General features: G+C 44.6%; 1 non-coding gene across 1 annotated transcript; it reads left to right on the top strand.

Moving 5' to 3' along the window:
• The first annotated feature begins 24,506 nt into the window (after positions 1-24,506).
• LOC123782578 (U6 spliceosomal RNA) lies at positions 24,507-24,615 on the top strand. Its single transcript, XR_006777014.1, has one exon. It is a non-coding gene; the product is annotated as a U6 spliceosomal RNA (small nuclear RNA).
• The last annotated feature ends 113 nt before the right edge of the window (positions 24,616-24,728 follow it).

The raw sequence follows: 24,728 nt of genomic DNA, 5'->3' as shown, positions 1-24,728 counted from the left end.
CTTGGCAGCAGCTCCCCAAACATCTAGTATTAATTGATGTGTTTTGTGACTAAAGGAAAGGAGAATGTAGGTGGTGCAGAACCAACTGGGAGAAGAGACAGAGGAAAACAGAAAACTGAAATTGATGTATTCAGTGTGTTCCAGCTGTCCCTAGATACTTCTCCCTGGGGGCCTACAAAATATTCTCCATCTGACTTCCAAGGCAATGGAATGAGATCCCTGTCTAAACTCAATATGCCAAAAACCCATTTTATTTCTCTTCACAATGATATAGGAGAGATGAGGTGAAAAATTGAGAGGGAATATTCTGCCCATTGTTCCGAGCATGTGTTGAAACCTAAATGAGTAGCAGGCCTGCATGTGGGTTCCCATGTGCTTTTTTCAAGTTAGTATCTGTTCAGTGACTAGGTACAAGGTGAAAAGTTCACTGAATTCCTTTTCTCTTTTAAACATTTAAAATGACAACGTGCAACATTATAAAAATAAGTTAAATTTCACCTAAAATCCCTTCACTCTGTCACAAACTATTCTAATGTCAGTGCTTTCTTTTTAATTTCTCTGGAACATTCCAGTACCTGTTCAAACTTGTTTCTTGTTTTTTTCACTATCCTAAGTAATTTTCCGTAAACATCTTGTTTATATTTACCTATAACAAATTGGGAAGTTAGTAATCACTGGCCATCGTCCACATTCCGAGACTGGCAAAGCCTTCCTGGTTTTGAGCTTTCGCAGCCCCTCTTCACAACCAACTTCACCTCACTTGCATCTTTAGCCCTAATCCAGGCAGGGTGCATCCTGACTTCGGCGTGAGGTAGTTACGCGCTTCTGGCTTCTGTCAATACTCATTGACACGTCAGTCACTGCCTTGGTACTTTCTGTGTGCTAAATGCCCAAGTAGGCTCAGGGACTTACAAAGATGAGTGAGATAGATTCCTGTTCTCAATTATTTTCTCATCTTGAAGTCTCTGAGTGCTGTTTCAGAGCCATACCCGTCGTGCTGGACTCAATACGACTTAATCATGAGAGGTGTATCAGAATGTTCCATTAGAAGAGACATGGGAAGTCCAAGAACCACGACCTTCCTCTATAAATTACCCTTCACCGAGAGCATTTATTTTAACATCCTGACTACAGTTTTTATTTCTAATAAAAATTTGACTGAAGGAGGAAAGAGGCGGTTGACACAGGGGAACTTGAATTAGGAGATGAGAGAGAGGTGGGAAAATAGAATATACTCATCCACCGTCCTGAGGATCTGGGTGCCACCAGTTTGATGAGGGGCCATCTGAGGTTCAGGTAACCGGCAGAGCTGTGTCAGGGTTCAGGGGACAATTACGGGATATGGTTAAATTTTAGAGTTTCTAAGGGAATTTTACTTCCTCCCTTGGAATACTTCTTGCTGAGTGTAGAATTTGGGTCTTCACTCCCACACCCCTCCCAACCGTAGCCACCCCCATCCCCCAGCCTCAGCTCTTCCCTCCCCTTCCCCTAAGTTCTCATTTCCGTAAGAGGACTTCATTTCCTCGAGACTCCATCTTCCTACTCATAGACCCCAGAAATTCTCCAATTCGGAGCTGCCAGTTACCTGGTTCCTTTTGGACACTGACCCTTTATAATCTCGAGGAAAAATACGTTTTCAACGTGAATTTGACGGTCATTTTTTAGTTCACTTGATAACTCGTATCTTGCTTGTTGCTGTCTCTCCTTAACCCCCAGTGCTTCTCAGCATAAATGAGTTCCGCTAACAAGTATGCCCTTCTTGGTTATGTCAGGGACATATTATCCATTTCCTTCGTTCAGTCAAAAATTTGGATCCCGTTCCCACCGTGTTTTCTGCCTTTCTCCTGTGTCTCAACCTAGTAACTGTTACCGTGCTCATGATCTGAGCGTCATGGCCGTTCACAGGGTCAAGCACATCTTGATCTGCGAGGCTTCTCTGCCTGCCTTTCTTCCACATGTGCTTCTTTTGATCAAAGCATACCTTCCAAGGAAGAGCGCCACTCGAGGGCTTCCTCAAGTCTCAGTGATATTGTGGGATATTTACGTCCTTCATCTCTTCTCATCTCAGGTCAGAGGGTTGAGTCTGTAATGCTCCTTCGTTCATGGCACTCTGTCCTTATTGGTCCGCTCGAAGCCTCTCCCTTCTTCATTTACTGATTTATTCTCTTTTTTTCTCATTCCTCCCATTCTTTTCTCTAAATGGGCAACACTCTAATACATGTGATGCGTATCTTTTTATTTGTTATGTTTCTTCTAAAATGTATTATGTTAGGTATATACGTTTTTCATTCATGTAAGTGGCCAATTTACGTAAAAAGCTATAGCTTGGGGCGCCTGAGTAGCGCAGTCGTTAAGCGTCTGCCTTCGGCTCAGGGCGTGATCCCGGCGATCCGGGATCGAGCCCCACATCAGGCTCTTCCGCTATGAGCCTGCTTCTTCCTCTCCCACTCCCCCTGCTTGTGTTCCCTCTCTCGCTGGCAGTCTCTCTGTCACATAAATAAATAAAATCTTTAAAAAAAAAAAAGCTATAGCTTACTATTTTTTATTTTTATTTTTAAGTAACCTCTATACCTAACATGGGGCCCAAACTCACAACCCTGAGATCAAGCATCGTATGCTTTCCTGACTGAGCCAGCCAGGTGCCCCTGCTCACTATTTCTTTTTTATCAGGTCCTGTGGTTCTGAGATCTAGCTGTGGTGCTGAAGTACACCTAGTTGGGTGCTTCTGGTTGCTACAGCGTGCTCTGCTGGAAGCATCCCCCACATTTTACCTATTCAGTCCACCGGTGACAGGTAAGTAGATTGCCTCCCACTCTCTACTTAAAACACTTGCAATGAGCGCCCTTGTACCTCTCCCCTTTCAACACGTGTGAGAACATCCCTTGGATATAGGCTCAGGGAAATAATTGGGTAAATAAGGCACAGGTCATCTTAATTTCACCTAGTACTGCCAGATTGGGGTCCAGAATGATCGCACAGGCTGTGCTGCCACTGGCAGTGTATCTGTGGCCCTGTATTTCTTTATCCCCAACCACATTTAGCATTAATTAGCTTTCTAATTTTTGCCAATATGAAGGGCAAAATGTAATGTAACTTAATTTTAATTATACATTAACACAATGAAATGCTGCAGATGGAGCCCTGGGTTCTCATTGACTCAGGCCTCTCCTTCAAATCTCACACCTGCTCAGTTGTGAAATCCCATCTGCGCATCTCCCGAACCCATTCTCTCTTTTATTTTTATTTTACTTATTTTTTAAAAATTTATTTATTTGACAGAGAGAGAGAGAGAGAGAGAGAGTACGCACACAAGCAGAGGGAGAGGGAGAAGCTGGCTTCCCGCTGAGCAGGAAGCCTGACTGGGGCTCGATCCTGGGACCTGGGATCATGACCTGAGCCGAAGAGAGATGCTTAACCAACTGAGCCACCCACGTGCCCCCATTCCCTCTTACTTTGCCAGGATTTGAGGGAAAATGTTTCCCTTTCATTGTTGCAGTTACTTCCTAATTTGTTTCTTAGTGTCCAGATTCCTCCCTGTGGATAGATGCTATGTCTGCTACCAAAGTAATTTTCCAGAAGCACAGCCCTTTGAGGCAAGAATGAGGAGGTTATGAATGAATGATGGTGAAGATGTGTAACCTAAAACTCTGATTCAGGGGTTAGCAAAGATTTTCTTTCTAGCAGGGATCTCCAGACTTGATGAAATGTCAGTTAATTAAAGATATTACTCCCCTATAAATCTCCACAGGGGAATTTCTCAAAGGTGATTATCACACCCTCATAGAAAAGTGGGACTTGATAACGAATTTGCAGTGCCTGGGTTTGGAATCCACTCTTTCGACCTGAAGAAGTAGATGAAACCCGCCGATCATTAGCGCATGCTTCCTTCCTTTGGCATTTCTAAACATTGCTTCATCGTCTTAGGATTCTTTAATGACAAATTCTGAAAACCAATTCAAATTAATTAAGCCAAAAAAGATTGGGAGGCAGAAAGGGAGGGTTAATTATTATAAAAACACAAACATGTTTCAAAGAACCCAAGAGGGACGTGTAGGCAGACGGTGCAGGGGGTGGGGGTGGGGGGTTGTGGGATCTGAAAGCCCTCCCTGTAACTCTGCAAGTGCAAGGCCTCTCCATGCATTCGTCTCCAGAGTCAGCCTTCTCCCGGCCTCCCCCCACAGATTCCGATTCTAAATGCTATAGATGCCACATCCCACAGAGACCAAGTTAATTCTCTTTTGGCTTCAGGATTATCTCACTTTGCCAAACACCTTGGATTTCTGTCACCCGAGAGGCCTGATAATACAGAAATGAAGTGTTGCTAGTGACAGACTTGAAATTTCAAAACTGCTGGGTGGAAGGCAGGGAGCCGTCATCACTTCATTCAGGGGTTGCTGGAATGGGAGAAACAATATCCAGACCCGATACAAGTGGTACCCGGAGATCCCAAACCCGGAGCTGGATGCAGAAGTTGCATGTGACTAAGCGAGTTTGAGGCGATATGTGGATTACATTCATGGGGCGTGTGGGTTTGTATGTATGAGAAGACAGGCGTGTATGCTGAGCAGATAGACGGTAAGGCTGGGTGACCATGATTGTTTCTGTTTCACCAACATTCCTCACTTGAGAAGACTTTTATTTACAGGCCAGGCCTTGAGGTGACATACACCACTTCTGCCCAGATTCGGCCGGCTTGAACTCGGTCCTGTGACCACACCCATCTGCGTGGGAGGCTGGACAGGTACTCCAGGTGTGTTCCCAGGAAGAAGAGGAAAGAAGGTGGTGAGTTTCTGAACACCCTTTCCCCCAGGGCCTTCGGCTTCTGCACAGTGGCTTCAAAACCCTTGAAGTTCCAAAAAGTCTGCTCTGCTCTTGCCTCTACTCTGAGTCTTCTCCACGCTTCTGGGTGGCAGAGTCTCCCAGCAGAGTGTAAGCAGAGTCTGGACCTATGAGGTGCAAGAATTAGTTCCAAATGGCGGGGAGTAGTGCTTTGAGGCTGAAGAAAGGAGAAAAGGAAAGTGCCTGGGGGAGAGAAAAAAGAAAAATAGAGAAAAAAAACCCACATGGTGTGTATTCCCTAACTAGAGCAGGGAATCTGTCCTCTCAGCGTATTAAAGAATTAGACGTCTAGCCTCAAAAATTGAGAAGCTTCCCTAAAGGTGAGGTTCAAATACCTACTTTATCTCAGTCTCAAAATGATGGGGGGAGGAAGAGATGAAGACTTCAGAAGAAGTGTCATTCTGCTCCCGGTTCAGGGCATCCAGTCTAACCTCAAGGGAGACTCCGGGGGGGCCTGCCTGTACGTCCCCATCAGCTGTTTTGGAGCTGATGTCTGCAGGGTGCTTATCTGTGAGTCAAAAGCTGTAAAAATGTGATGGGGAGAGGTAGAGGTGAAGAGTTGAGAATTTATAATTGAACCAACATTAATTGGAATGTGATTTTAAAAAGAAAATAATATAAATATGTACATTTCAACCATAACCTTGATGCCTCAACACAGTATTTTTGTTTCCTTGTGTTCCTTTTTGGTCTTTATTCCCTTATGTAAATTCATTCACATTTTTTTTTTTTTGTAAATTCATCATTTTAAAAAAAACTTACATTATATCTACTGTTACAGTCAAAGGAAGCCTAAGGAGACATGACAGCTAAACATAATGTATTCTGGATGGGATTTTGGAACAGAGGGAGGACAGCAGGCAAAAACCTAAAGGAATCTAAATAAAGCATGGACTTTGGTTAATAATAAGGTATCAGTATCCATTTGTTAATTGTAACAAATATACCATACTGATGTAAGATCTCAGTAATATGGGAAACTGGGTGTGGGATATGTGGGAACTCCTTGTACTACCATCTCGATTCTTCTGTAAATCTAAAACTGTTCTAAAAAATAGAGCCTATTTTTAAAAAGACTACATTATTATTCTATCCAGTAACTGTTTTCTTTTAGTGTTAGACATTCATTCTGTTTCTGGTTTTCCGCTGTTAAAAATAATGTTCTCTAAACATCCTGTACCTTTTAAATGAACTCAGAACCAGAATCCTCTTCAGCTCGAACTGAAAAGTAGTTAAATGCTAGTGATTTCTCCTTCCCCTTTTCCAAACATTCAACTACAGGTTTCCCTTATTCTTCAGCCTCTTAGACGCCTGTCTCCCCACAGCTTGCAGTAGCCTGCATAATGAGTGCCATTCTGGTCTCCAGAATGAATCCTGACCCCAGCAAAAGGTACTTAAACAGTTCTGGCCCAATACTCATTGGCCCAGCAAACATCTCTCAAGCACCCACAATGTGACAGGTAATGGTGGTAAATAGGAGGTGCTCTCTTTGGCAAATACCCACTCTACTAGAATAAGACTATTTTATAAGGTTATGTTTGCGGTCATTCAAACTTGAGGGTTTGCATTTTTAAAAGATGAAGCCAGATTCATCTTGTATATGACAATCTTATCTTCAGATAGTTTTTCTCTTTCTTAACATGGAGGCAAGGTCCAGAATATAAATAACAGGTATTGGCTCAGAATGTATTAGGAATGCAGAGCCATTTTGTATTGGTGAACAAGATACAGTTAGACGTATGTTATGGGTTGTTTGTTTGTTGTTGTTGTTGTTTTTTTTTTTGACAGAGAGAGAGAGAGCCAGCGAGAGAGGGTACACAAGCAGGGGGAGTGGGAGAGGAAGAAGCAGGCTCCCAGCGGAGCAGGGAGCCCGATGCGAGGCTCGCTCCCAGGAGCCTGGGATCATGCCCTGAGCCGAAGGCAGACGCTTAACGACTGAGCCAACCAGGCACCCCTATGTTACAGTTTATTAAACTTGAGTCCTTATGTGAAATTAAATCATGGAAGTAAATGAGTATTAGAACATAACTAAATCTTAAGAAAAATAAGGTAATGGGGGTGCCTGGGTGGCTCAGTCGTTAAACCTCTGCCTTCGGCTCAGGGCGTGATCCTGGCGTTCTGGGATCGAGCCCTGCATTGGGCTCCTCCACTGGGAGCCTGCTTCTTCCTCTCCCACTCCCCCTGCTTGTGTTCCCTCTCTTGCTGGCTGTCTCTCTCTGTCAAATAAATAAATAAAATCTTAAAAAAAAATAAGGTAATGAATGATACATTCACCCCTTCTGCTGGGAAAGCTTTGGGGGGAAAAAAAAGCCCAGTGAGAGGCAGATTCAACTGGACTGTTGAGGAGTGGTGGGGGTGGGACGGAAGGGTAGCATGGAGTGGTACAGAGAGAATCCTGTAAAATATCAGGCCCCCGTCACATTCTCAGGCCAGTGTGATTGCTGTTGCATCCATCCCATCAGGAAGATCCTTTCATCTGAACCATTTCCATTGGTTTTCCCCTCACAACAGGGAAGATGGAGACCTACAGAGCTGAGCCATGGCCCAGAGGAGCCATTACAGCGTGTCCATGGTGAGTCTCCTCTGTCTTGAAGGGGAGCGTGCCTGGGGTTTCCTTCTAAGAAGACAGGTGGTACTGAATGTTGGAGTCCTTTTATGTTTTTTTGCTTTTAGCGCTCATACACAATCATCTATTAACTTCCGATTCAAGAGGGAAAACACAAGTTTGTCTTTTCCCACCTGAAAACCCATTATATGACTGAAAAAAAGGTATTAATGCACAGCAAAGAGAAAACAAGAGGGGGATATCAGTGTAGCAGAAATGTCAACACGTTTCTGAGAGAAAGGAAGCGGATGGAGTCGTAGTTCCTAATGATGCAAGATGCAGGAAGCAACAGCTTGGACTGTTAGGGGACTGGGAGACAGAGTTGGGTAGAGTCAGGACCCAAGAGAACCGTGAGACTAGGAAACACCGGGAAGAGTCACAGAAAGAAAGAAGATTTGGGCGTGGAAACTGGGAAATAAAATTGAAGTTCTATAGATGGAACATTGTACCCTTCTTACACCCTCTCCCACCCCATTCCCGCCCAGAAACCCTAGCAGGCAGGCATCAGCCTCTCAAGCAACTGTGAGATCATGTATTTCTAGTGTCTGCACTCTGACCAGCTGAGAGCCAGGCTCTCCAGTAAACAAGCCCAGCACGTATTCACAGAGTCCCAGTCCGGTCTTTGTGGCTCTTTCCTAAAAATAAATTAGTATTACCAGATATTTGAAAGCCTACAAGATGAAAGAGAGTAACCAAAATAAAACGAGCTGAAACAGCTCTGAGAAAGAACAACCAGGAAGCAAGAATGAGCTTTGGGAATTAAGTGTATATAATTGATAAGCAAATCAACGAAAAATTGTAAGATAAAGACAAATTTGAGAAAAAGGACTCATGATACTAGACTAATAGAAATTCCAAATGGATAAAACCGGGTGGACAAGACCTGAAGGACACAAGTCACCAGACTGAAAGGATCCACCATATTCCAAGCACATGAATGAAAAAAGACTCACATTTTGATAAATCATTGTGAAATTTATTTTTTTATTTTAAGATTTTATTTGTCAGCACAAGCAGGGGGAGCAGCAGGGAGAGGGAGAAGCAAGCTCCCCACTGAGCAGGGAGCCTGATGCAGGACTCGATCCCAGGACTCTGGGATCACGACCTGACCCAAAGGCAGACGTGTAACTGACTGAGCCAACCAGGCATCCCTAAATCATTGTGAAATTTAAAACTCCGTGAATAAAAAGAAGATTCTAAAAATTTCAAAGATGGATGAAAAAGAGGTGACTTCCAAATTAGACTTGAAAATTTGGCTCACATGGGACTGCTCATCTGTAGTTGTCAGTCCTAGAAGATGACAGAATAATCATGCCTTTAGATTTCTGATGGAAAATGTTCTCAGTCTTTTAATTTTATATCCTGACAATTTTTTTGTCAAGTGTAAGGGTAGACTAGAAACATTTTCAGACAAACAAGGAAAAAGGACCTTTATCTCCCAGCATATCCCCGATGAGGAAGTTCCTGAGGATAAACTGAGGCCAGTGAGTAAAGCCACAAAGATGCAGACTTGCACTTCGAGCCAGGAGGGTAATGAAGGGAGCTGGGGGTGAGAGCTCTGCAGCCAGAACAGGCTGGAGCAGGAGGAGGGGTGACTCCAGGAAGGTGAAGCTGCAGAAAATACGGATCCAGGAGATTTGCTGTGCTTGAGAATCTGGAGACACTTCAGGAGGTGATGAAAGCCATGTTTATTTCTAGAAGACTATTTTCTTCCCTCTCTAAAAAAAATTGCTTCAGAATCCTTCCCTGATGACTCTATCCTATAATTCTCTCCTCAGGGTCCTTTCCAAGAGGTTCTCCGGAGCTGACTGTTCCAGGAGAGCTTACTCAGAATTTGGGGGTGGGAGGCCTGAAACTCCCTCCCAGGCTTCTGTTTATAAGAATTGATATTCGCGAGGGAAGGGGGGCTAGGCTTTGGGGCTGAGGAGAGTTGGTGCCTGGAGGAGAGAAAGGGAAACTAGGAAGAAATAAAGAATACGTGATATGTATCTCCTAACTAGCTCAGGGTCCTTCTCCAGTCAGCCCTCTGGTCCGGGCAGGGCTCTGCCTTCAAGTCTCAGGAGGGAACACGTAAGCCAGGCTGAAGCCAAGTAGTAGAAAGCACTCGCTGGTGACAATGTTGGTTAAAAGGCAGCATGCGCCCTAAGATGTCCAGTCACAGGGAAACTTAGGATGTTAGCTGGAAACGTTGAGGCAAAGATTTTCTCTTTCCTACTGGTCATAAATCTGGAATGATGGAGTCTTAGAAGTTGCTGGCTGCCACATGAAAGTCACAGGGCAGAGAGCCTCTCTGAGGTTGAAACTGACACACGGGGGGCGGGGGGCAGAGCCAAAAGATGGAGAGGACTTAGGTCCTGATGTTATTTTATGAGCTCCTGCTTTAAGCCACACCTATCGCCAACCCTATTCTGGGACTTTCTCTTCTGTGAGTCCATAAACTCGCTTTTTACGTAAGTGAATCTGGGTCAAGTTTCTTCTTGCATAAAACAGAAATATTCTTACCTGATAGAGACTGTATATATTTGCTTATTCATTTTCAACTTTTTGATTGAACAGAATGTATTATGGCAATAGAAGAGAATATAAATACTTTCTTTTAAAGATTTTATGTGTTTATTTGTCAGAGACAGAGCACAGGCAGGGGGAGGGGGAAAGGCAGAGGGAGAAGCAGGCTCCCCACTGAGCAGGAAGCCCTATGCAGGGCTCTTAATCCCAGGACCCTGGGATCATGACCTGAGCCAAAGGCAGGTGATTAACCAATTAACCGACTGAGCCACCCAGGCGTTCCGAGAATATAAATTCTTTTAATCTTAAAAATACAAAAATGAAAGTACAGATGATAGAAACAGATGGAAGGTAGAAGCAAAGGTAAATGGAGAACAAAGGCATTATTTCTGTAAGAGCTGGGGTCAAGAGATACGGTCTATATGTTATGAAACACGAAATAAAGGTGTAAGTTAGCATTTGAAGTTACAAATGCAATAAATACAGGAACCAAAAATGGTGTTATAAGCACCTTGGGAGGATCAGAAAGGGATGTGAAAGATACGTATCCTAGGATCTGTGAGGAAGTGGAGATCAGTTCTAAAACTACCGATGACCAAAAAAAGCACCAAAGAAAAGGGAAAGTATACAGGGGAAGAAAACAGATTTAAATTTTAAGACTCAGAAGGCGAAAACCAGAGAAGTTGAAGTGGAGCCTTGGGAAGCCTTGGGAAGCCTTGGGTCTGTGTCTCCATTCACCTTTGTGAAGTGCGTGCCCCTCTCATGAGGGAAAGTTACTCTCAGAGGGGTCCTGGATGATGGGATGCGATGGTGCTTATGAGTCAGGTCGGAGGGACACACACACTTTGGAGCCCAGGGATGCTGGAGCGGAGGGTTAAGAGAGTGGAGTGGAGACTTGGAAAAATGGTGGGACAGAGCCGTACTAACTGCTGTGGTTTGCTCTGACAAGTTTGTATGTCAGTGTTGGTGGAAAAATGGAAAAATTATCAGCTGAAAAAAGGGGGGTGAAGTTGACTGATAATATCTCACGTTAGAGAAAACTAACAACGGGGGCGCCTGGATGGCTCAGTCGGTTAAGCGTCCAACTCCTGATTTTGGCTCAGGTCATGATCTCAGGGTTGTGAGATCAAGCCCCGCATCGGGCTCCACGCTCAGTGAGTCTGCTTGAGAGTCTCCCTCTCTCCCTCTCCCTCCCCCAGCTCACTCTGTATCTCTCAAAAAAATAGAGAAAAGTATCAAGAACTTTGGTTAAGGTAACATGGAGACATGATATGCAAAACGGGGGTAAAAAGCCAAAAGGAAAAAAATTCTTTCTATGGTGATAAAGTGGCCTGAGAATACTCTAGCATCGAGAAGCCTTCCTCTGGCTGATGAGAGGCACTAGCTGGATTTTGACTCTAATACTTTTCTCCTGGAAGAAAGGCTAAGATTCTGGGAAAGAAACAAACTGTTTCCACCTCTTGAGATAGGAAGCATTTCAGACAGCCTGTAGCATCCTGTCATTTATTCAAGAAAAGAAGGATGCATTCAGAGATAACCTGGGCGGAACTGACAAGGTCTGAAAGACCAGCTTAAAAACAGAGCTGTGAGGGGCGCCTGGCTGGTTCAGTCGGAAGAGCATGTGACCCTACATGAATGAACCCCAGAGAGGGGAACACTGACCCCAGGGAGTCAGAGCCAGTAAGTCTGTTAAAAGAATTAGGAGTTCACAAAAATGCTAAATAGAGGAAGCTTTCACGAAAGGAACTGAAAGACGGTAGGAATGGGCAAGTAGTTTGCAATATTATTGATTTAAAATGTTATATTGACCATCCCAAACTATATGAGTCACGCACTGGTATTTTGGGCGGACTCCAGAATATAAACGATAGGAGTAGGTTTGAGGAGAAAGGAAATCCTGGGAAGACGCAGGGTAAACATGGGAAAAAACTATACATGGGAGGAGGGTGCTTGTAGAGGGTGGGAGGGGTTGGACTTTTGTAAAAGATGAGGGAAGTGCTGTGGAAGATGGAAAAGTATAACTAAAAGTTGGGGAAATACTGGGTGTGGACTTGTTGAGCAGAGAGGAAATCTGCATTAGAAGAAAGCAAGTAGCAAGGTTCGTTAAGAGAAATCTAATACGCAGTCAGTAAATTCAGATTATTGCCTACAGGTCACCAAGTCCTTCTGAAGAGTTGACCAAGAGGAGGAGGGAAGTTTGTACATTGCTGGGCACGTGAGAAACAGTTTGGGCTCGCCGTGTTAGGCTGAGCACGCTCAAACTGTACGAAGTCAGTTAAGGTAAGAGAAGGAGTCAGTTACAGGAAAAGAATGGTAGGTTATGAGAGAAATGTCAAGAAATTAAAAATAGACTCCTTTTCATAAGAAGATAAAGATTAAAGAATTATGTAAAACAGGGGAAGGAATGAAAAGGATAGGAAGGTGTCAGGAAGAAGCAGGCATCAGCAAATGCCAGCAGACGAAAACAGTCGCTTGCCAGAATGCAGAACCAAAGGACAGAACACGGACCGGTCAGCCCACAGTCAGCACGTGCAGTCCCTTGCAGCCAGTGCTTCTGTCACTGTGACCGGCAGGGGGCTAGTAGGCACACTCAGCGGGGGAGGAAGGACACTCTGTTCTTCTAGAGGCCTCCCCACCCACAGAAGTCCCAGGGGAGGAACTCGTGCTTTCAGAGCAGGACCCATCCCCCATGCCTGCGGGGCTGCCCTTTTCAAGCAGGGCCAGAGATGCATACTTGGCACTGGCACCAGCCCCCGGAGCTGCTCTCCTCCCTCCTTCCTCCTTCCCAGCTGCTCCCCTCTCTCAGCCTTGGGCTCCTCAGGATGGCTCTCACCCGGCCCCTTAATCCTGTGCCTGCAGCCCCCAAACCATGCTCATTCCCAGGTCCCATCCTTGTGTGGCTTGTATATCAGCTTTTCTGACCCCATCTACCATAACTCCTCCCGAAAACTCTCACTGTGCCCTTGGAGCTCAAGGCCATTCCACAGCAGAATATTCTGCATCCTTGCCCTCTGTTACGAGTATTCTCTTCATCTTCTTGCTCTGCAATGTGATTTTTGTCTGGAGATCCTGCTTTCTTTGAAATCCTCTCAAGAGGTAATTGCTTGCTGTCCTACAGCACTGGGCCTGGAGCTGTGTTACATGTTCTCCTTGTTCCTCATTGCTAATCCCAAATGCCCTCGCTTCCATAATAGGAAGAGACGAGACTATCCACATCCCCTCTGTATGCAGGTGTCTCTGCCCTCCTCCCCATGCTTAGAAGATTTTAGCCCCTCGATCACTCTAACACTCCGGCATCATTCTTGGGGAATTCCACATCCACACTGATGATATTCCAGTGCCCTGGACTCGTAGGTTCCTCGATACTCTCTTGTCGGTGAACTTGCCTTCCATTCTGTCTAATCCATTCGCTTCTGTGGTTGCATTCTAGACATTGTCCTTACAAGGACTTTAGTCTCGCCACAATTTCAATTTTAGATTTTCCATTCTCTCACTACACCTCTTTCCTAACCCAGATTTTCTAGAACACAGAGCTGGCTTGAGGCAAAACATGTATTGATGCTTTTTTTGGAAAGACACAGGAGCGAGGTAAAAGGAATAATCAGGTAGAGAAGTCAAGAGAACACGTACAAGGTGGTGCTGTACTGAGCTGGCACCATCTTTACAGGCATGCTGACCAGGATTGCTTACAGGACCCTTCCAGAGAAGCCATATGGAACCGCAGCAACTAAAAACAATCTGGGCGGGGGGGAGCCATTTATCTGTGGGTGCCTTCCCTCATTGGCCAGAATCCTCCGCATGGGACAGTAATTCCTTCCCATCTGCAGGTTGCATATTTGACCCCTCTGGGAAGTGAGTGGGGAAGCCAGAGCACCCAAGGGTCCAGTTGGGTCAGACCTGGTGCAGGAGCTGCTGTGGCTCCCATGGCAGTGGATGTGACAGAAGTTGTGCTGACACCTGCTCCTGAACCCCATGGGGAGCCTGAGGCAACCAGAGCTGGGAGATACGGTGGTCAGGGCTGTGACCACTGGAATGGAATAGACCATCCCTGCGGCCAGTCTGGCCAGAAAATATGGCAAGTGGCTTAGGTCCTGGGGCGAGGACTGGGCAAGTCAGGCTGAGGACATCTGGGGTGAAATAAACTGGCTCTTGTACCATCCATTATGCCACTTAGATCTATTCTTACCCATTTATATCTGGATCTCGTGTGGAGAAAAATAATGCTGTCACTTTTTCCCCAAGAGAGAAGTGTAAATCTAATTCTTCAAACTGATGGCCCCTTGCATCTCTTTAAAAAGGGGCTATAAGACCAACTTAAATCCCTTTATTACAGCTGGTCCCAGGGCCATAATTGATACTCACCATCTTCCTGCTCTAACAACCATTCTAGGTTTCCCTCACTCTCAACCAGCACTTTTGCTGGTCTGGGTTACTTGCCTGGTGGGATGAGCCAGACCTTCAGCCCCCTCACCTTGCTCTTGCCAGGCGATGGTGGCAATTGCCCATTCAGAGTTACTGAGTAAGGGACAGGCGGGGCTGGGCAGGGAGAGAGACGTAGGGGGCCATGGGATCAGGCTCACAAAATTCAAAATGTGGGAGATGAAACCAGAGATAAGGGAACAAAACAGACCACCCTGCCCTAGGTGTCAGAGGCGAGGTTTTGTTATAACAGCTCCTTGTGACCAACCAAGAATTACTGGACCCTAAAAAGGAAGTAAGCCATTGAAGGTGTTACCACTAGTCCTTACTCAATGGTGCTATCAATAGAGATGTTGGAAAGATTTAAGTTCCCTGGTTAGCTTTCTATAAAAGACCGTCCCTAAAAGCCCTCGGTGGCAACCCTGTCGGGACCCCATCACTCCTGAGAGCTTTTTCTGTATCCTTGCTTAATACAAGGATTTACTCACTCTCCTTCATCCACGAGACTCCTCTCCTGTGAGACAAGAACCTAGCTCTCCCGCATCATTACCCCTGGGCAGAGACACAGCCGGACTTGCCCCCGTGATTCCCTTGAATTGCAGACATGCTCCTTTATCCATTATGAGGTAGCAATCCTTGCTATTCAGGTGGATCAGGGTCGACTACCCCTGGCACTCTGGAAATATCTTTGTCTGTTGGTCCATTGGCACGAGGAGCCCAGAGTGAGCAACCCACCGTCATAGCCTCCAGTTACTTGGTAGAAGCACGCACACGTACACACAGACAGGAATAGGAACTTGCCAGGGCCTAAGATAACGGAACAGGAAACATGAATTCTACGGGTGGGTGTGGGTCGTTGGGAATAATGGATCAGGCACAATCCTACTGCAACCACCTTGTAGTTGCCCAGGGCTATGGATTCTACCTGTTGAGGAAACAAAACCACCTTCCTCCCTGGCGTTGTTATAGTAATGCATTCCTGAGGAAATTGCAAGGATTAGAGCTTGAAAGATACAGAGTAGTTATTCCTACCACAATCCCGTCTAATTTGTCCTTTTGGCAGATGCAAAAGCTTGATGGATTCTGGAGAATGACTATGGATTATTGTAAACATAATCAGCTAGCGAATCCAATTACAGCTGCAACCTGGATGTGGTATCTTAATTTTAGCAAATCTGTCTAGCTCTTTTTAGCCCCAAAGCAATCTACCTCCAGTGTGGCATGACAGCTGTATTATTTCACTTTTTCTCATGGCTATGTCAGCCTCTGGCTTTCTGGAATAAATATAGCCGGAGGAGGCCTCTATCATCTTGATAACCCACAGATAATCACGCTGGTCCATTACATTGATGATATTATGCTAACTGGGCCTGCTGAGCAGGAAGTAGTAAGCATTCCGGATACTTTGGTAGAACAGGTGCATTCCAGAGGACGGGAGATCACCTCAATGAAAATTCAGGGACCTGACACGTGGATGAAGTTTCTAGGGGTCCAGTTGCCTGGGGCATGTTGAAATATAGCTATTAAAATGAGAAGCAGGTTGCTTCATCTTGAATTGACCACCCTGGCTACAGAGGCACAGAGCTTGGTGATAAGCCTGTTTGGATTTTGGAGGCAACATAGGTACTACCCGGGAGCGTGTTGCTCCAACCCATTTACCAGGTGGTCCGCAGGATTGCTAGTTTTGAATGGGGCCTGGGGCCAGGAAAGCCTAGGCAGCAGGCGTAAATTGTTTAAGCTGGGGCTTGAGACCAGGCAGACCCAATGGTGTGGGAAGTGTCTGTAGCAATAGGGAGAGCCTCTGCCAAAACCCAGATAAGATAATCACAGTGCAGACCCTTAGGGGATTGAAGCAAAACTATACCCTTTTCTGCAGGCTGTCCTCCATTTGAAAAGCAAATCTTAACTTGCCCCTGGGTTCTGGTAGAGATTAAATATCAGAAACTGACACATTAAGTGACCATGCAAACAGACTCCTGCTTGAGGGGGGATGCTGTCAGCACAAAATGAGTTTGCAATCACAAAGAACTGTCAGCCGTGGTAATGGCTAAAATCAGAGGTAAGCTAAGGTGATGTGCCATAGGACACTGTAGGTTCTGATACAGTTACTCCTTGCACCACTGAAACCCCTTTGTATTCCACAGTAAATCCATTCCGTTAAAGATGGTAGCTGGCTGCAACCTCTGTAAAATAAAAAGTTAATTAAAAGTTAAAATAAATATAAAATATAAATAAATGTATAATAAATAAATATAAATATATAAATATAAATAAAATAATAAAATTAAAATTTAATATACAAGGATTACCAAAACAAGCTACAATCCCACTAGTTGCAACTAGATGTAAAGAGCCAGACAGGTAAGAGGGCAGATGGAGAGAGAATTTGGAGCAGGGAAGTGGGAAGGCAGGTAAGAGGGGTCTTGGAGTTCTGAAGAACAGGCAGTGTAGTTGTATTTCAAAAATCTCACTTCCCCAGTGCAGCTTGTTCTCCAGGGCTCCAAGACCCCTTTTACCTAGGCTCGCCCTTCCCTGTTCCCAAATCCCTCTCCCTCTGCCCTCTTACACCTCTGGCTCTTTACAGCTAGTTCAAGAGAGAGAAACCACTTCCTGCCTTCTGACTCAAGGAAATAACAGAATCCAGTACAACCACCACAACGTTCAGATATGAAGACTACACACAGACCACCACTGGGGAGAGTGATGGACGGGAAGATTCTCAGGAAGAGCAGTTTAGTGGAATGGAAGAGGACACAGATGGCATGGGTGTGGTGAGAGAGCAGGATGCGGACTCCTTGAGAAGCTCAACCGAGCAGGACCCCTGGCAGAGATCATCCCCCGCGAGAGCAGTGACCCAGGTCTTGACACTCTCACTGCCCCCTGGATCTACCACCCTGCTCCCTAAGTATCCAATTCCTCCACTAAACTCAGGGTAGGATTCGCTTCTGCTCCATGCCTTATCCCCTCCTGCCCTCCAGCAGTCAGCATAGCAGCTGGCACAGAGCGCATGGAATGATCAATACGTGAATGAATAATGTTATGCGTGGTGTAGTCATGGTGATACACTGCTCAGGTCCCCCTTCAAGGAAGGACTTGCTGCCCAGATGCAGAGAACGTGGTCAGGAGGCAGACGTAGCTGTCCGCTCTTTCAGGATCTGCCTAAGCGGCTCTCTCCAGTGACTGAGTGAGCCATTCCAGCCAGACACAGGATACCGACAGGCAATATTCCAGAGTAACTCCAGGTTGGCCAAGACTTGGGCAGGTCTGTAGAGCAGTTCAGTTTCTTCCTCCGCCTAACCCTGCTCCCTCCTTCCACTCCCCTATCTTTACAGATGTGGATCCTATGAAAAAAACAAAATTCAGACTCAGTTTGTAAGATCTTACTAACTTTATTCAACGATTCATGAATCAGGCAGCATCCAATCTGGCATGAATAAAGGAGCTCTGAGAAACTGTATGAAATGGGAGACTTTTAAAGGCAGAAGGGAACAGGAACAGGAAGTTACACTAGGCAAGGAAAGAGATTGGTCGCTGCAAGGTTACTTTCAATAGGGTATGGGGGGGATTCATCTGGCAGATTACCTCGAGCGATTCCTGATTGGCTGGTTTAAGATTCCATTTCTGGGGGAGCCAAAACTGTGATTAAGTCTCAGTTTGGTGACGTGGGCGTAGCATAACCAACTTTGTTTTGAGCCTGTTGTCTTGTTTTTCACATTCCCTGATAACCGTCTGGTACCCCAAACTCCATCTCTGGCTCCTGCTTCCAGAGAAGCCATCTTGTGACAGGAGATAAAGGAGCTCTGGCTCCACCATCCAAACAAGACAAATACGAGATTGGGGGGAAGGTGCAGCCAAGCAGATCTGCGGCCAGAGTTCACCCTCCTTACTGTCAAAAATACGTGCTCTAGAATTTCATCTGTTCCTTTGTCTTTTTAAGATTTTGTTCTATCAGCTTTCTAGTTAAGTCATAGAGTGAAGAATGTCAGATAGATGAGAAGGGGTTTGCATTGTGCCTGTGAGTCAGAGAGCTCAGAGCCCCTTTGAGCTTGGTGAAGCGATGGTGGTCATTTCACCAGCTGTCAAGGAAGAGCTGATGCTTCTGGGAATTCCTTCCTGCTGGGGGTTTTTCCTCCTCGCTTTCAGGTGCTGTGCCTTCGGTTCAGTTATGCGGGAGAACACCCTCGCACCCCAGCTCGGAGTGTGTCCTACTGACTCAGCACCGTGTTGATGATCCTTTTGGTTCTTCTCTTCCTCCAAACCTCAGGCACACTCCAGAAGTGTCTATTACATGTACCCCTCTTATTTCCTGTGAGCTAGGATTTCGTAGTGATTAAGAGTCCGGGCTTTGGATGCAGACCATTCGAGACCCAGTTTTGCCATTTACAAGCTGGGGGACACTGGTGAAATTACCCCTCCCACATTTTGGTTTTCTTCCCTGTAAAATAGAGATGATATCGTCCTCACAGGATTGCCAGCGGAGTTAAGCAAGTTAATATAGCATAAGCACCCAGAGTAGAGTCTTGCTCATTGTAACAGTCTGTAAACACACACACACACACACACACACACACACACACACACACTGATTGGCACATGTGTAGAGGGAGGGCCACCACCCAGAGACACAGCTTTCAGTGCTGAGGCTCCCCCCAGCTCTACCCCAGGCAGCTCCCTAGCCGTGCTGAGCTGGAGGGATGGAGAGTGGCTCTGATGCCCCGTCATTCTCATCTATTAACTGTATCAACAGGACCAGAATCAACAAAAACCAGAGTGGAGAGCTCCTCTGCGACCTGAATGATCACTCTTTGATCCCCAAAGCCTTCCTTTGCTCCTCCCTAGTCGCCAGGCTGCAGAAATAAGCATTATGGAAGGAAGAAAGGGAAGGAAGGAAGAAAGGGAGGGAAGAAAGGGAGGGAAGGGAGGGAGGGAAGGAAGGAAGGAAGGAAGGAAGGAAGGAAGGAAGGAAGGAAGGAAGGAAGGAAGGTAGGTGGGTGAAAGGGAGGGAGGGACTGAGCGACGGAGAGAGGAGCAGAGCATTAGGCATGGGGCCCAGGAAAGGCTCAGAGAGCAAAATCTTAATGGTGAGAAAGAGGAGAAGTAGTGGAGTCATTTAGTTCTGTGTTTATTTTTTTTAATATGTATTTTGTTTATTATGTCAGAGAGAGAGCGCGCACAAGCAGGGGGAAACAGTAGGCAGAAGGAGAAGCAGGCTCCCCATTGAGCAAGGAGCCCGACGCAGGACTTGATCCCAGGACCCAGGACCCAGGGATCATGACCTGAGTCAAAGGCAAATGCCCAACAAACTGAGCCACCCAGGCGTCCCTAGTTGTGGGTTTAAATTCTTGGTACAGTATGTACTTGCTGAGATAACCTAGTAAGTTGCTTTAACCTCTCTGGTTATGAAATGAAGCCTCATTTCTCACCTCTTAGCCTCTCCTACTCTATGCTTCAGCCACACTGAACATGCAGTTCCTCAAACACGCATTGATAAAAAGAAGTATTGCCTCTGTGAATTTCCAGAGTGTTCCTTTCACAGTGACCCATTCTCCAAGGTCCCCGCCAGCTAGCTATAATATTCCCTTTTATCTGGTCAACTGTGGCTCTTCCTGCAGAACTCAGCTCTGATGTCTCTTCCTTTAGGAAGCCTTCCCTGGCCACCCAGCCTGCTGTGGGCTCCTGGGGAAACCCGAATTGTCTCATTTGGAGTACTTGGCGCTCTGCAGTGATGTCTGCGGACTGCCTGCTGTCCGGAGCTCTGAGCCTTGTGTGTGACTGTGGTTTCAGTGCCCGGCACTTCACAGATGTTCTATAAATGAGGTTCAATATTACTGAAACTTTGCTTTAAAGGGTTGGACAAACGCACAGGGTAGGCATTAACAAATATGTGTTGGGGGGCGCCTGGGTGGCACAGCGGTTAAAGCTTCTGCCTTCAGCTCAGGGCGTGATCCCGGCGTTATGGGATCGAGCCCCACATCAGGCTCCTCCTCTATGAGCCTGCTTCTTCCTCTCCCAGTTTCCCTGCTTGTGTTCCCTCTCTCGCTGGCTGTCTCTATCTCTGTCACATAAATAAATAAAATCTTTAAAAAAAAAAACAAATATGTGTTGGGAGGAAGGGACTGGGGTGGAGTGGAATGGTGAAAATTCTTCCTGATTTTAACGATATTTAGCAGCACTATCTTAGAAGTCCACAAGATGTCAGTGTTTCCACATGAGAAGTGATGCAGCAGTCTGAAACTAAATGTACTCCCACTACCTGATACTGGAAGTAAACGTAAAGTGAATATTGATACAGAAATAAGAGAAATTGGTTGATTGATTGGTTGATTTGATTGAACAGGCAGTATACGCACATGGTACAAAATTCAAAAGCTGTGTGCAACGGAAAGTAAACCCTCCTTCCAGCTCTACTTCTCTCCTTATCCCCCAGCTCCATTTCGTCCACCCCAAGGGCAACTGTTTTTATTACCCTTCCATAGATATCCTAAGTATTTAAGCACATAAATGTACATATCTAATTTTCCAGTAACACCAATGGTTGTATACAACTGTTCAGTTCCTTGATTTTTTTTTCTACTTCAAGTATCTCAGAGTGTTCCATATTAAAAGAGATAAGCTTTATTCCATTAAAGAAATAATATTGCATAGTTTCGCTGTACCTTAATGCATTTAATCGAACTCCTATTGATGGATATTCAGCCAACAGGCTGTTGAGTCCAGTGAGGACTGTTTGGGATATTTCTCTTGCCTCTCGCTATTTCAAATAGCCCAAAACATTCCTCATTTTACGCATGGCAAGTCTATCTATGTTTTAAATCCCGATGTTTGATATTGTTGGTCAGCTAGCCCTTTGTTGAGGTTGTGCCCATTTACATTCCTACGAACACTGTGTCTTTTTCTTCACAAACTTGCCACAGGTATTATATATATAATATACTTAACTATACATATATACTTAATACATATGCTTCAAATATATTTAAAGATATATATATGCCAATCTGATAGGTGAACCATGTCTTATAGTTTGGGTTTTTTTAAGTTACCTCTACACCCATCATGGGGCTCGAACTCGTAACCCCGAGATCAAGAGTTGCATGCTCCACTGACTGAGCCAGCCAGGCACCCCTTATGTTACAGTTTTTATTTTATTTTTTAATTTTTATTTCATTTCTTTATTAGAGAGAGAGAGTGTGGGTGAGAGCTCTGGGGGTGGGGGTGGGGGAGAGAGAGACTCCTTAGGCAGACTCCATAGTCTGGGTGTGGGGCTCGATTCCACAGCCCTGGGATCATGGCCTGAGCCAAAATCAAAAGTCCGACACTTAACCAACTAAGCCACCCAGGTGCCCCTTATCTTATAGTTTTTAAAAACACTTTGTTGAGGTGTAATTGATATGCAATAAACTGCACATGTTTAAAGTATAAATTTGATGAATTTTGGCATTTGTGTCCTTGTGAACCATCACCACAGCCAATATAATAAACATATCCATCATCCCCAAAGGTTTCCTTGTGTCCTTTTGTAATCCTTCTCCCCCCACACCTCCCTTCGCACCCACCCCCATACAACCCCTGGTCTGCTTTGTGTTACTATAAATTAGATTTTATTTTCTAGACTCTTATATAAATGGGATAATACAGCATGCGGTCTTTTTTCTTTCTTTCTCCCTTCCTTCTTTCTTTCCTTCCTTCCTTCCTTCCTTTTTAAAAGTTTTATTTATTTATTTGACAGGAGAGAATGAGAGAGAGAGAGCACAAGCAGGGAGCCTGACTCGGCCTGATTCCAGGACCCTGGGATCATGACCTGAGCCAAAGGCAGCTGCTTAACCAGCTGAGCCACCCAGGTGCCCCTGGAGTCTTTTTTCTTAATCTCACTTCTTTCACTCAGCATAATTATTTTGAGATTTATCCATGTCATCTCATCTATCAATAGTTGATTCCTTTCTATTGCTAAGTAGTATTCCGCTGTATGGATCCACTACAATTTGTTTATACATTCTTGTTTCAGTAGACATTGAGGTTGCTTCTTTTTGCTGTAGCAGATTTTTAAAAAAAAAACTAATCACCTGTTTTTGTTGTTGTTTTAAAGATTTTATTTTTAAGTAATCTCTACAGCCAATGTGTGGCTCAGACTCACAACCCTGAGACCCAGAGTCACATCCTCCTCCAACTGAGCCAGCCACGTGTCCCTGGTTGTTTCCAGCTTTGAACTATCATGAATAAAATATTCATGACCAAGTCTTTGCATGGACATCAGTTTCTCTTTCTCTTGGGTAAATACCTAGAAGTGGAATGGCTGAATCATAGGGTAGATGTATGTTTAACTTTTAAGGAAACCGCCAAACTGTTTTCCAAAGAAATTCTGTCATTTTACATTCATTCCCATTAGCAGCGCCCTACATTCTCACCGGTATTTGGCAGGGTCAGTCTTTTGCATTTTAGACGTTCTAGTAGATATGCAGTGGTTATTTACTGTGGTTTTTATTTTCATTTTCCTAATGAATAGTGGTGATTTTATTGAGGGTCTTTTTGTGTGTTTATTTTATTTCACTTTGGTGAAGTGTCTATTCAGATATTTTTCCCGTGTTAAAAATTGGGTCATTTTCTTATTACTGTATTGAGTTTTGAGAATCCTTTTTATTTGGTGCAAGTCTTTTATTGGATATATAATTTACAAATATTTTCTCCCCTTTATGGTTTCTCTGTTCACTCACTCTCTCCCTCTTTAAGATGTATTTATTTTAGAGAGAGAGAGGGAGAGAGTGCAAGCAAGGGAAAGGGCAGAGGGAGAGAGAGAATCCTAAAGCAGACTCCCCACTGAGTATGGAGACCCCTGATGCTAGATCCCAGGACCCTGAGACCATGACCTGAGCAGAAATCAAGAGTCAGCTGCTTAACTGACTGAGCTACCCAGGTGCCCCTGTGTTCATTCTCTTAACAGTGGCTTTTGAAGAGCAAAAGTTCTTAATTTTGACGAAGTCAAATTTTATCTTTTTTTAATGGATGTTTTGGTATTGTATCTAAGAAATCTTTGCCTCACTGAATGTCAGAAAGGTTTTCTTCATTGTTTTCTTCTAGAAGTTTTAGACTTTAGGTTTTACATTTAGGTCTATAACCCATTTTGAGATGATTTTTGTTTATGGTATAAGATATGGATCAATATAGCTTTAATTTGTACATGTCTTATCATGGGTATAGTTGAGCATATTTTCATATGTTAAAATACAACTTGTATTTTTTTTCTTGTGAGCTCTTTGGTCAAGTCCTTTGCTTGAGGTTACTAAGTTTGGATATGCAGTTCATGGAAGTGGAAGGTGAAATCTGGCACACCGCTCTTTTTCTAATTCATCCTCAGGGAGACCATTCTTTACTTTGCACAAAGGCACAGTATAAGCCAGCATAGGCATTGCCCTTGTCCATTTGTTTCTTGTGTGGTAGCCTTTGGATATTTTATAGGAGTTATCTGTATTACTTAGCCCTTCATCACTGTGGTACAGATACGTTCTTTTCCCGTATTGTTATTTTTTCACTGTGTATATTTTTCACTGTGTATATTTCACTATCAGAATTACTATTTTTGTAGAGACAAATATATCTATCTTTTCTATTGTGGGTTCTGAATTTTGTGTCACACCTAGAAAGCTTCCCTACTCTGGTTATTTAATTACTTTATCTTTGCTTCTCCTTCAACCCTGCCTTACCTCCCTCGTGGATGTTGTGAAAATCAAATGAGGGAATCAATGGGTAAGTGCTTTAAAATTACGCAGCGATTGCAAGTTACTCAGTAAACTGAAGGGTGCCGGAAAGCGCCTGAAGTAGGAGGGGTCGAGCACTGCACACTCCTACCATCTTGTGACCCACCTGATAATGGGACGTCAGAGATTGCCCTTCTAGCTGAGACCAGCCCTAAGTTGGGAAGCACAAGGATTCTAAGAATACAGGGAGGGTGAAGCTGCTATAGTGAGTAGAGTGGTTAATAAGACAAGATGTTCTGGGAATCTCTTAAAATAGGAAGGTCAAAATGCTTTTGCTATCGAGTACTTTAAGAAGTCATTCGTCCATTTAATAGCTGTTTACTGAGTGCCTTACTAAAGGATCGGAAATGAGGAACTCCATCTCTGCCCTCCAGAAGTTTAGAGTAGGCTGCTCACTTTGGCAGCCCATATACTAAAATGGGAACACCACAGAGAAGATTAGCATGGCCCCTGCCCAAGGATGACACGCAAATCCGTTAAATGTTCCATATTTTTAAGAATGAAATCTTGCCATTTGCAACAACATGGATGGGGCTAGGGAGTATTATGCTAAGCGGAGTTAAGTCAGTTAGAGAAAGACAAATACCATATGATTTCACTCATATGTG

The sequence above is a fragment of the Ursus americanus genome, chromosome 16, assembly GCF_024610735.1.
Source record: "Ursus americanus isolate L20-20 chromosome 16, mUrsAme1.1.p, whole genome shotgun sequence".
Lineage (NCBI taxonomy): Eukaryota > Metazoa > Chordata > Mammalia > Carnivora > Ursidae > Ursus > Ursus americanus.
The sequence above is the reverse complement of the archived record's forward strand: the minus strand, read 5'-3'. Positions and strand labels throughout refer to the sequence as shown.